This window comes from Mus caroli, chromosome 8 (genome assembly GCF_900094665.2).
Source record: "Mus caroli chromosome 8, CAROLI_EIJ_v1.1, whole genome shotgun sequence".
NCBI lineage: Eukaryota > Metazoa > Chordata > Mammalia > Rodentia > Muridae > Mus > Mus caroli.
This window is the reverse complement of record NC_034577.1, coordinates 93,553,319-93,564,652: the sequence shown is the minus strand read 5'-3', so window position 1 is coordinate 93,564,652 and position 11,334 is coordinate 93,553,319. Positions and strand designations below refer to the sequence as shown.

The following is an 11,334-nucleotide window of genomic DNA, read 5'->3' as shown; positions in this document are numbered from 1 at the left end:
ATATTGCTTTTTACTGTATTTTATATAAAAAAATAGAATCTCGTTTGGAAGAAGGGAATATTTTTATGTTGTGTTATTTTTGTTTTATGTGTAGAGATGGATGCCCATATGCATGTATTTATACCATACTCGTGCTTGGTACAAACAGTGACCAGAAGAGGATGCTGTATCCCCTGAAACTGGAGGCACTGAGTTTGTGAGCATTCTGAGTGTGAGAGAATAAATCATGTTCCAGGTAAATGGAACAAGTGCTTTTATCCACAGAGCCATCATACCAGCTCTGAAAAGGGGATTATGAAGAGACTTGGGAGAATCAAAAAGAGATTTGGGCTGACATTTTTACACATCCACATACACACACACACACACACACACACACACACACACACACACAGAGAGAGAGAGAGAGAGAGAAAGAGAGAGAGATGCACATACACATAAAACCACTAGCACACTCATCTGACAACAATCTGTCATTCAGTGTTAGGTGTGAGATGGAAAATAGGGTTTTCAACTTCTGACATTGACAATGAAACCGTGAATCAAGGACCAATTCCTGGAGAAAATAATTAGGAAACATGCTTTTACTCTTTCGGGGAAATAGCATTAAAGAATTCTAGCGATTTTCCAGTTTTTCCATTTCAGACTCGAAGCACTGTACATTCCTTTACAATGTGTCACTTAATAGATCCAAGTGTGAACTTTTCAGAGATATGATTTCCCACATCTCTTGTTATCTTCATAAGTATTTTGACAGAAAGATGTGAAGAATAATTATCAAAAGCCATCATAAGACAACTTTATAACTTTCTTTGATAAGGAATGGGCAGAAGAATATTCTATACTCAACTTTAGAGTGTTCTATTTTCCTTTTATGTATGCCATTCCATGTCATGATAAGAGTTTATATAAAATTAATGTGTTCCCTCTACCAAGCCTAAATGACTTAATTTTGGATATATAGACATTTTCAATGATTAAATATTAGTATGTGGAAATTGATGGGCCTTCTAAGAATCAGAGAGCTCCCAACCCTCCTTTATGTTTTGTCTAAGGCAGAATTTAGAGGGTTTTAATAGACTTCAGAAGGGCTAGAAATCTCCATCTATACTGTCTACCCAGACCTGATTTATAGCTAAGTTTCCTGTGGAATTTTTACGTGATTCTTTATTTTCCCTGAAGGGGACTTGTTAACTCTTGGTTGGGTAATGTTAATTTCTAAGCACTTTCATTTTAATAAGGAGCATTGAAGTTTTGATGGCCAACATATTCTTTTGCAAATAAACTTGTTTGCCAGATTTCTAAGGAATTGAGGAGGACAAAAATAAATGTAATTCTTTAACTTCTGGATTATTCATACAGTGGGACAAGATTCAAGCATCTGTTGAGATTGCACCACTTCTCATTCTGTGGCTCATAGAAAAAAACTGTTGGGAGATATATTAACTTCCTCCTTCTTGGGCTTTACTTCTTTCTTCTCCAAACGAGTTATACTTATGCTCCCCATTAAAAAAGAATTTAAATTTCCTAGCCACAGAAAATCTAATAACATGTGTGTAGTAGACACAACATGCTCTATTCACATCTACTTCCACCTTTTATATCTCCCACAAAGATGGCTGATTTAATAGTGAAGTCTTTTTGCATCACAACAAAACTATGTGATTGACAGGAGAGCATTTTGAGAGAGTGGAAATATTTATGAGTAAGGCATGATATTGAGAAAAATAATAGTGTAACTGGAGCACAAGGAGAAAAGGATCAATATTCCAGATTTTTGCTCTAGTAATTTGAAGACAGATTTACAGATGAGAAAAATGGAAAGGGGTGTAGGTAGATTACTGGTCAACAGATCAAATATTCAATAAACAAACAAGTATGTATTCCCTTATGGTACTGTTGGAACATTGAAGTCGCGATATTGATAATCTGGACAATAGATCCAGAACCTCATAAACAGTCTTTGGATATACTTAAAGGTTTTGGGAGAGTGTGCAGAGCAGTTTACTAAAAACTACAGATATCAAAACTGCAATTACATTATTGTTTCTTGCTAACATCGTGTTATAGGAATGTCTTTAAATTGTATTTTTTGACAAATGCATGAATGAATAGGAATGTGTATTCTCAATGATTTAATTTAAAAATTATTATTAGATAGAATTATATTACATTGAATAAAGCCATGTTTGAAAATTGTTCATATCCTAATCATGACTCATATATTTGCAATTTCTCTATTCATTTTGCAAGTGTATTTTTAAAAGTGTGTGTGTGTGTGTGTGTTTGTGTGTTCACACATGCATATATGAAGGTCAGAAAATCATTTGTGGGAAGTCAGTTTTATTTTTCTAATATATATGTCTTAGTAAGCAAACATATGGCTAGCTTTTAGGACAAGAACCCTTAGTCACTGAATCATCTTGCCTGCAACTTCAGTTCCTTAAAACTCTCAAGCCTTCATTTGTCGCATGATACTGTATCGCTATGATCTTGCCACAATACTGCTTGAAAAATTATCCCAGGAGTCATTATCATAAAGGAACACTTATATATTCTTCCTCATATGTCTTCATGTTGGTTGGTGCTCAATTAACCAAACTGGCTAAGCATGGCTGGGCATCAGGCTGAATTTATATCCAATTTCCTCTTGTGACTCTTCATCTTGGCAATGATATCTGAACCTCTCAATCAGAGATATGAGAGGTAGTGTCCAGCACCTATACTCTCACAGTAGAATTATGTGGGCCGAGTTGCATCACCAGTACATCTGAAAGTAGAGTCACGAAAGACAAAGCCTTATCACCATTCACATTTCAACACTTTTAAATATACCCAATTGTCTGAAAAATGTCATATAACTAAATTCAAAACAGAGAACCCTGTTATCTGTGCAAAACCTTATCTATTTCATTTGTGAAAATAAGCCCCTCCAACTATGAGTCATCTTCAACTGTAATGTGTTTTACCAACATGGTCTCTATGCTTAAATACTCAGATCTAAGAAACATCAACTTATACACCAGAAAAATAAGCTCTGTACAGAGAAGAGGATTTAAATGTACACATATTCCATTCTGGGAAGAAATCATTACATGCTTCAAACACTTCATACCAATAAATTATTGAATATTCTCAAAGTTCTCTGTAAACTTCTCTTCTCGTTGATTCTGCCTCCTCTTTCTAGTGTTCTCAATCCATCATTAGATCCTTTCAGTTTTAGTGTCTGAGTTGTACACAGACTCAAATCATGCTCTGTTAAAATAAACCTGCATTTTCGGGATTCTTCTGTGTGTGTGTGTGTGTGTGTGTGTGTACCTGTGTGTCTACCTACTCTACAGTATCTTTCCCATGTTAAATCCCTGTAAAACAGTTTCATAATTTTCCTAGTATAGGAACTACTTTTGAGTCATTCTAAATGCTAGATATACTAAATATACTAGCAAATGAAAAGATAATATTGTGCACATTTATAGAATTCCCTTTAGCTCTAGTGCAACTTTAGTCTAATAAGAATAAAGAGAAAAAATTAGGCTTTAAAATCTAGAATTCATGTTGAAATTATTAAGTAATGGTAACTTCAAGGACATTATTTAAGAGACAAAAATGGGAAATCATACTTAAGCATTCACTGGAGAAAACTCTTTTGAGTATATAATATTGAATTAACACTCGAATAACAAATAAATGACAGAGATGCAAATGTTAGTGGGCACAAAGTTCTAGGCATATAATAAATTATAATAAATAATAAAAAACAATAAAATTCTACTCGTTCTTAGTACAGAAGACTTGAGGTAGCAAAAGCAATCTTAGTGCTGCTAACACATGTGGCTGATGCATGAAATCCCAAAAATCAGTAGATTGACAATTATCTTTTAAAATGCCAAAGATTATTTAGAATCGGAGATAAAGACATAAGATTGGCATTCAAATCCAGAAAATCCATTTTTTGAGAATCAAGATATTGTGTTTTTTTCATAGGCTATGTTTTGTTTTGCTGTAAGAATTGAATATTAACACTTCAAGGGCTCTTGATTGTCTTTTTCTTTTGCTTCACAGGAAGAATGTATTAACGCGTCCATAAAAAATCTCCAGATTGTACAGCATGTGATGACCTCCCACGCTTTAGCACTGGCTTTTGTTCCTCTGTTTTTGTTTTTTTGGAACGTGAACACGTTTTGCTAAGTTGAATACTTGACTACTCCTCTCCCCAGTTGTCACGCCAGGCAATCCATTCTCACTGTGACTGAATTGGACGGAATCAACAATTGATAATTTCTTTTACTTTATTTTTTCATCCATCTTACCTCAGTGTCTGTTGACTTAGCTTAGTTTCCTTGGTAGTAGTTACACTAGTTCATAATAGCTTCTTTTATTTTCTCAAGCTTACATGAAATATCACAGTTTCTTTTCTTCTGTACAATCCCCTGACATTTTTATTATATTTTAACATATAACTTAATAACTTCAAATTTAATTCTTGTCAAAATGCCTCTTATGACTGTCTATTTTTTTCTTAAAAACACTGCTAGATTTTTCCTGGTGAGGAACATCTCCATGAGACCAGATGTTATATCAACAGTTATGGTCACAACTTAGGCAGTAGTGACCTTTTGGGTGTCAACATACTTCTTTTACAACATGTCTGTCATACTTTATTTACTATTTTGTGTGAGTGTGTGCCTGGGGATTGGGTGTAGATGCCACAGTGCCTTTGTAGTGGTCAGAAGATAGCTCTTGAGAATCAGATCTTTTCTTCTATGATGTGGCCCTAGAGTCAGAATTCCTGTCACCAGGGTTTTCAGCGAGGGCTTTTGCCCATTAAGTCATCTCAACATGGTGTCTCAACTTTTTCCAGTACTTAGACAATAATAGTTTAGGTTTGTCTAGTTATGTAACTTTTTCTTCACTTTCTTTGAAGTCTCAAGTTATTATATCTTCTTTGTGGGGTTTTATATCCTATTTGTATTAAAAAAAACACTAAGAAGAATATGGGCTTTGGCATTAAAGTGATGCAAGCTTAGATACTAATTGTAACTTAGCAGCATTGAGACGATTATTATTTAGCATCACTAAACTCTTAAATTTCCATAATATAAGATAGTTCATACTGGTTTCTCTTTAAACATGTAGAAATGGTAATTATAATATGCAGAAATGTATTTTATGTTGTTTTGGACATTCAAAAGACTAAGAAAGTATTGTATTTTCTTAGCTTCATTGTAGAGTCTACTCATGGATTGGGATCCCATTAAGAGCTGCCAGATGCTGTGAGGACAAAAGCAGGGAAAATGTAATTGCCTATGAATTTCTATACCAAAGATCTTTGTTTGTTTGTTTTTCCATTTGCAACACCCTACTGTGACTCACTTGATTTTCTAAAATGTCCTTCTTAATCAAAGTGCTTCATGGGCTGCAATTTTGCAAACTGAAGTGGATTAAAATTAGTTTTGTCAGAGACTTTTGTGACATCCTCCACCCCCACCTGAAAATAATTGGCGACACCCTGGGGTATCACAGACTGATTTCAGGAATCACTGCTCTCCATGCCTCCTTGCTGGTGTGTTTATGAAAAACTAAATTGACAGCAGCAGCTCATTAAGAGAATGTGATTAAGTGTGTATGGTTTGCTGACAAACTTGCAAGACCTTAGGGAACCACAAAATCAATGTCTTCCTTCTTCCTCAAAAGTTGTACCTTAAAGGTCAAAGTTTAATGCCTGTGTACATTTATGTTTAATAAAACTGAATTCCACCTAAGAGTTTCCAGATATATGATCTAATAGGGAATTGGTCAATATCATATAGATCTCATTCATTTGACAACTAATGCACTTCATAAAAATAAGAAATATATATCCTTCTATCAACCAACCAGACATCCCCAAGCTTCCAGTGACTAAACCACCAAGCAAAGAGGACAAAGGGAGTAACCATGGCTACAGCTGGATATGTAGCAGAGAACTGCCTTATCTGACATCACAGGAAGGGTAGCCCCTTGGTTCTGTGGAGGCCTGATGACCCAGGATATGGGAACTCTAGGGCGATGAGGCAGGAGTGGGTGGCAGGGGAAGAGAGGAGGGGATAGGGATCTTGTGGAGGTGAAACTGGGAAGGGGGATAACATTTGAAATGTAAATAAAAAAATAACAAAAAAGAGAAAGAAATATGTATCCTCTCTTTATGATTTCTGCCAAAAGGCTCTGCATAATTTAAACCCAGGAAGAAACGAGAGGGAATAACAATAGAGAAAAGAACTGAAGAAATCTTCCTGCCAACTTTGCTGAATGTTACTCAGCATCCACGGATTAAAGGTAAAACTCTCCATTCATCATGGCTTTCTTCAAGTTGGGCAAAGAACACAACAGCAGGGCTTGAGTCAGATGACTGTCTATTAAGGACATGAGGAAAAACTTTTAACCTGAAGCCTGCCATCAAATACAAAAGGCAAAGTCTCATAATCTTTCCTAAGTATCTGAGACTTAGTCCTGTTCACGACCTTTGTATAGCATCACTGCCTTCTTCAGATTTGCATTTGAAAATGCTTTGTCTTATTTGGCACATCATATAAGGGATAGCATTGAGTAGGATTATCCCATCATCTTTGGGTATTTAAAGGATATTCTATAACTGTGTTCGTGCTCATTAGCAAATGATCTGCACAGCAGTTTTCCAGCCCAGAGGGCTTCCACCAAGGAGGGATCTCATTAAGAAGCCCACTGACATTTCCTCCTCTCTCCTTTTCATCTGGTTGCTCCTTCTTGAGAGAAGCATGTACCCCTCTTGTTCTGCCTTCCTAGGCCAGGGGCTCAAACTTAGGAATGTTGGCAACGTAGGGGAAGAGGATTCAGGGAAATTGGCCTCCTGTGAGCTCACAGAGGACCCTATCAGCCTTAATTACAGAAAATGTCTCAGTCAGGCATCTTGTCCTTAAACCAGGATAGGGGGTTAAGGGCCAGAGCTTCAGGGGCATCCCCTCTTGTGTTATCAGAAATGCTTTTGATCTTTTTTTCTCTTTTTCTCTCATCTCAGCTGTGAGAAGTTTCATGAAAGTTGGAACAAGGGGATAAAATATGATTAGAAAATTTCAACTATTGCATCAAACTAATATAATATAATAGCTTATGCTATAATAGTTTTAAATTAATGGATTTAGGTTTTGTTTAGTTTATAATTTCTGGTTACCAACTGTCATTGTACGTCAGCAAAAGTAGGTACTTAAAGCAACTAACCAAATCACAGTTGAAATCATATATAGAGAGATAGAAATAGAGAGATTCCTATATGCTCTTATCTTGGTTTGCTTGTGCTAGGGAATTATCCCACCCACAGTGGTTTGGCCATATCAGTAGACTTAACTAAGATAGACTCCTATACCTACGGCCAACTCAATATAGATAATCTATCACAGAGACAGTTTTCCCAGGTGATTCCAGTGCCCCCCCCTCCCCAAGGTGGCAAACAAAGCTAACCATCACATTATATAGAATTAAAAAGTTAAGTAAATCCTGGTGGCACATTCCTACTACCTGCCCCAATGGTTCACATTCCTGTATGAAAGAGACACACATACACACACACACACACACACTTTATATTTTGATCTGCCTTGATCAGATCAATGCCTGTGTCACTTCCTAACCTCCCTCTGATAATCCCAAGGTACTGAGTTATCACTTACTAAATCCTATATTCTTCCTAGGTTGTTCTGAACCCAGAGAGTTTGCCAATTGTGCCACACTCCCTTGGCTCTTTCATGGCCAACCATGTATTCCAGTCCACTCTCCTCAAGCGAGCATGACGTCTCTCTTCTCCACCTCTTGTGGCATGGCAGCTCTCTCTCTCTCTCTCTCTCTCTCTCTCTCTCTCTCTCTCTCTCTCTCTCTCTCTCTCTCTCTCTCTCTCCCTCCTTCTCTGCCTCTACTCTGAAATCCTAAAAAATCCCTGAATGAAGGCTGATTTGATTATATTTAGGAGTGTATGGGTATGCACATATACATTAATAATAGTTAATCAAACTTCTTTCATAATGATATTTCTTTCACAATGATTTTGAAAGAAAGTGAGGAGGAGAATGTGGGATGGCTTGGAGGAAGGAACTGGAAGGATAAACTTGATTATATTATACTCTCCATAAAACAAACAAACAAACAAACAAACAAACAACTCTATATACTCAGTCTGCTATCCTACTGTGCACTAAACATATTTTAATTTAACCTGAAATTAAGAGAACAATGTAACCAACCTTACTATGCCAAAATGATTGGCTTTTGAACCTAAGATAGAAGTATAAGTTTAATTTTAAACTATATTCTTTTCCATTCTCATGACCGAAATCAATGCATTTGTGTTTTTGTGTGTCTTAGGTAATTTCTTGATGAAAACAGTCAATATATTGAATTCAACCTTACAAATAAATATTCCAAAAATGTTGGAGTCAGCATATGGATATGGGTTTAGAATGTCTGTATGTGGACTTGAGTACTATTCTGAGCCATTTCAGTTCAGTTAAGTAAATTCTTGCCTTGTAAAATTCTGTGAAAGTTTTCTGTTAAAAGTTTTTCTTCATTTCATTTTACTGAGTAGGGGAAACAGAGTAGATACTGTGGGTGGATTTGGGATGAGTAGAGACAGGAGCTGGAGAGATCACCTGAGGGAATGGAGAGATAGGAGCAAAGAGTGGGAGGAGAGACAGCTGGAATTGAAAGCATTTGTAGGGCAATGTGAAATCTAGGGTAGTGAAAATTTCCTGGAATCTATGAGGGTGACCCCAATCAGGACTCTTAGTAATAGAGAGTACTGTCTAAACTACCACCTTTTGTAGTCAGGCAAGGAATTCAGAGGTGGGACTATGTTACATTTGTTTGGGTTGTTGACTGAGAATGTCCTATAGAGATTCCTAAATGACCTAGGAAGATGCTAGGACAGAAGTTTGCCTCCTGAAAACGGTTAGCAGGGCCCATTACCAAGGACAATTTCCACACAGCTCATTATAGAGTTGTGGAGCTCATGTGGACATGGTGCCTTCAACCCTATGCTCTAGTCTCTTTGGTGTGTGAAGGTACTCTGTAGGCTATAAAAAGAGAAACTTGGACATCAAACCAGCCACAAAAACTTCCACCTACAATCTGTCCTGACTGTTTGATGTTCTGGGAGAAGTGTAGTGATAACCCTGTGGGAGTAGCCATCCAATGTTTGATTTAACTTGAGACAAATGCAATGAGAGGGAGTCATGTTCTACACTGCCTGGATGGCCAGGAACTGGAGACTGAATAGCCCAGAGACATAGAGCAGAACCCAAGATGTTTGTCAAAAGAAATAAATGAAATGAAATGACTCCTAATGATATTCTTCTACACTCATTGACAAATACCTTCTTCAGTTCTCATCAGTTAGGCTTATTACAGCAGCACATGGGGGCAGAAGCAGAGATGCAGTCAGATATTATGCAGAAAGTTTAAATTAGAGGTCTCCATTAGGTCTCTTCTCTGGGAGATCAAGAATACCACAAACAACAGGGTAGGAAAAACTGTCAGCTGTGACAAGGGACACCAGGAAAACATATCACAGTGAATCAAATGAGAAGTGCTCACAGAGACTAAAACAACAAAGACATGGCGTGCATGAGTTTACACCTATTCCCCTGGGATATATTATTGTTGTTGACTTGGTGTTTTTGTAAGATTCCTAACAGTGAGAGTGAGTGTATTGCTGCCTTTTTGTTGTTGTTAGAAATATTTGGGAACTGAGTCTTGGGGAGAGGGAAAGTGGGAGCAGCTATGAGGTATGGCAAGGATGGTATCTGTGGTTGGATTGTATTGCATGAGAGAAGAATCAATTTTCAATAATAAAACCCCTCATTTCTTCACCACACCATGTTCTCTATAATGTTTATTAAATACAGAGAAAAGTCCATTGCTCAGGACCAGCAACAAGGAAAGCCAATCGGAGACTAGAAACACTCAACTTACTGGCCTTAAACCACAAACAAGTGACAAGTTGAAGCTACAGAGACATAAGTCTTTGGTTTTCATTCTTTGACATCAATATATAACCCAGTGCTTTTCAAACATTATTTTATACTAACCAATATCAGCATTACCTGGACACTTTTGCATAAGTTTAGGATTCTAACTAGCTCAACTACAGCCAAAGCATGAGATTAGCTCATAGAATTCATATTATAACTTGTCCTCCAGGTAAGCTGTTATGTGATGACAGATGATAACAACCTGCATTCTCCACTCTGCTCCATTACATTGCAGCCATTGATATGAAGTTCTGAGTTACTTTAGCTTCATTTGTAGCTTTTTTATTCCACTTCCCCCCCAGGCCCCCCAGAAACACAAAGGGAATTTTTGTTATTAAGTGTCTAAGTGAGCATGAAATGTCATATGTTTTCAGATAGTATGTCTTTTTATTGCTCTACTTTCTCAGTAAGGCTTTCTCCTAAGCTTTCTAACTGGTTATTGAGGTTTTCAATTCCATCAATATTTTAGTCCAGGTTATTATTTTTATTTTTTCTAACTAAATTCAGTTTTTTCACTCTATAGTGCCTTTGTAAATACGTTCCTATGTAGATGTTTTCTTGAACAATACCCAGGAGTTTATTGCTATCCTCATTTTGTTCACTGAGATATTGATCCATATCATTTTAGATTCACAATTACTTTATGAAATAAATATTTATGACTCTTTTTAATTTCTGTGCCTTGATGTTCATCTAGGTCATTCTTATAGAAAATTTTTGATAGGAAGATGCTTAATATTTTGGCCCTTTATTTTCTGTGTATTTTTAAATTAATTAATTAATTAATTTTTATTAGGTATTTTCTTCATTTACATTTCCAATGCTATCCCAAAAGTCACCCATACCCTCCGCCCCACTCCCCTACCCACCCACTCCCACTTCTTGGCCCTGGAATTGCCCTGAACTGAGGCATATAAAGTTTGCAAGACCAATGGGCCTCTCTTTCCAATGATGGCCAACTAGGCCATTTTCAGATACATATGCAGATAGAGACACGAGCTGGAGGGGGGGTGGTGTACTGGTTAGTTCATATTGTTGTTCCACCTATAGGGTTGCAGACCCCTTTAGCTCTTTGGGTATTTTCTCTAGCTCCTCCATTGGGGGCCCTGTGATCCATCCAATAGCTGACTGTGAGTGTCCACTTCTGTGTTTGCCAGGCCCCAGCATAGCCTCACAAGAGACAGCTATATCAGGGTCCTTTCAGCAAAATCTTGCTAGTGAATGCAATGGTGTCAGTGTTTCGAGGCTGATTATGGGAGGGATCCCCGGATATGTCAGTCTCTTGATGGTCCATCCTTTC

At 37.0% G+C, this 11,334-nt stretch overlaps 1 long non-coding RNA gene across 1 annotated transcript; it reads left to right on the top strand.

Annotated features, from left to right (window-relative positions):
* Positions 1–4,819: 4,819 nt before the first annotated feature.
* LOC115031722 lies at positions 4,820–6,309 on the top strand. The gene is made up of 3 exons (XR_003837371.1): positions 4,820–4,883; positions 5,219–5,296; positions 6,202–6,309. It is a non-coding gene; the product is annotated as an uncharacterized LOC115031722 (long non-coding RNA).
* The last annotated feature ends 5,025 nt before the right edge of the window (positions 6,310–11,334 follow it).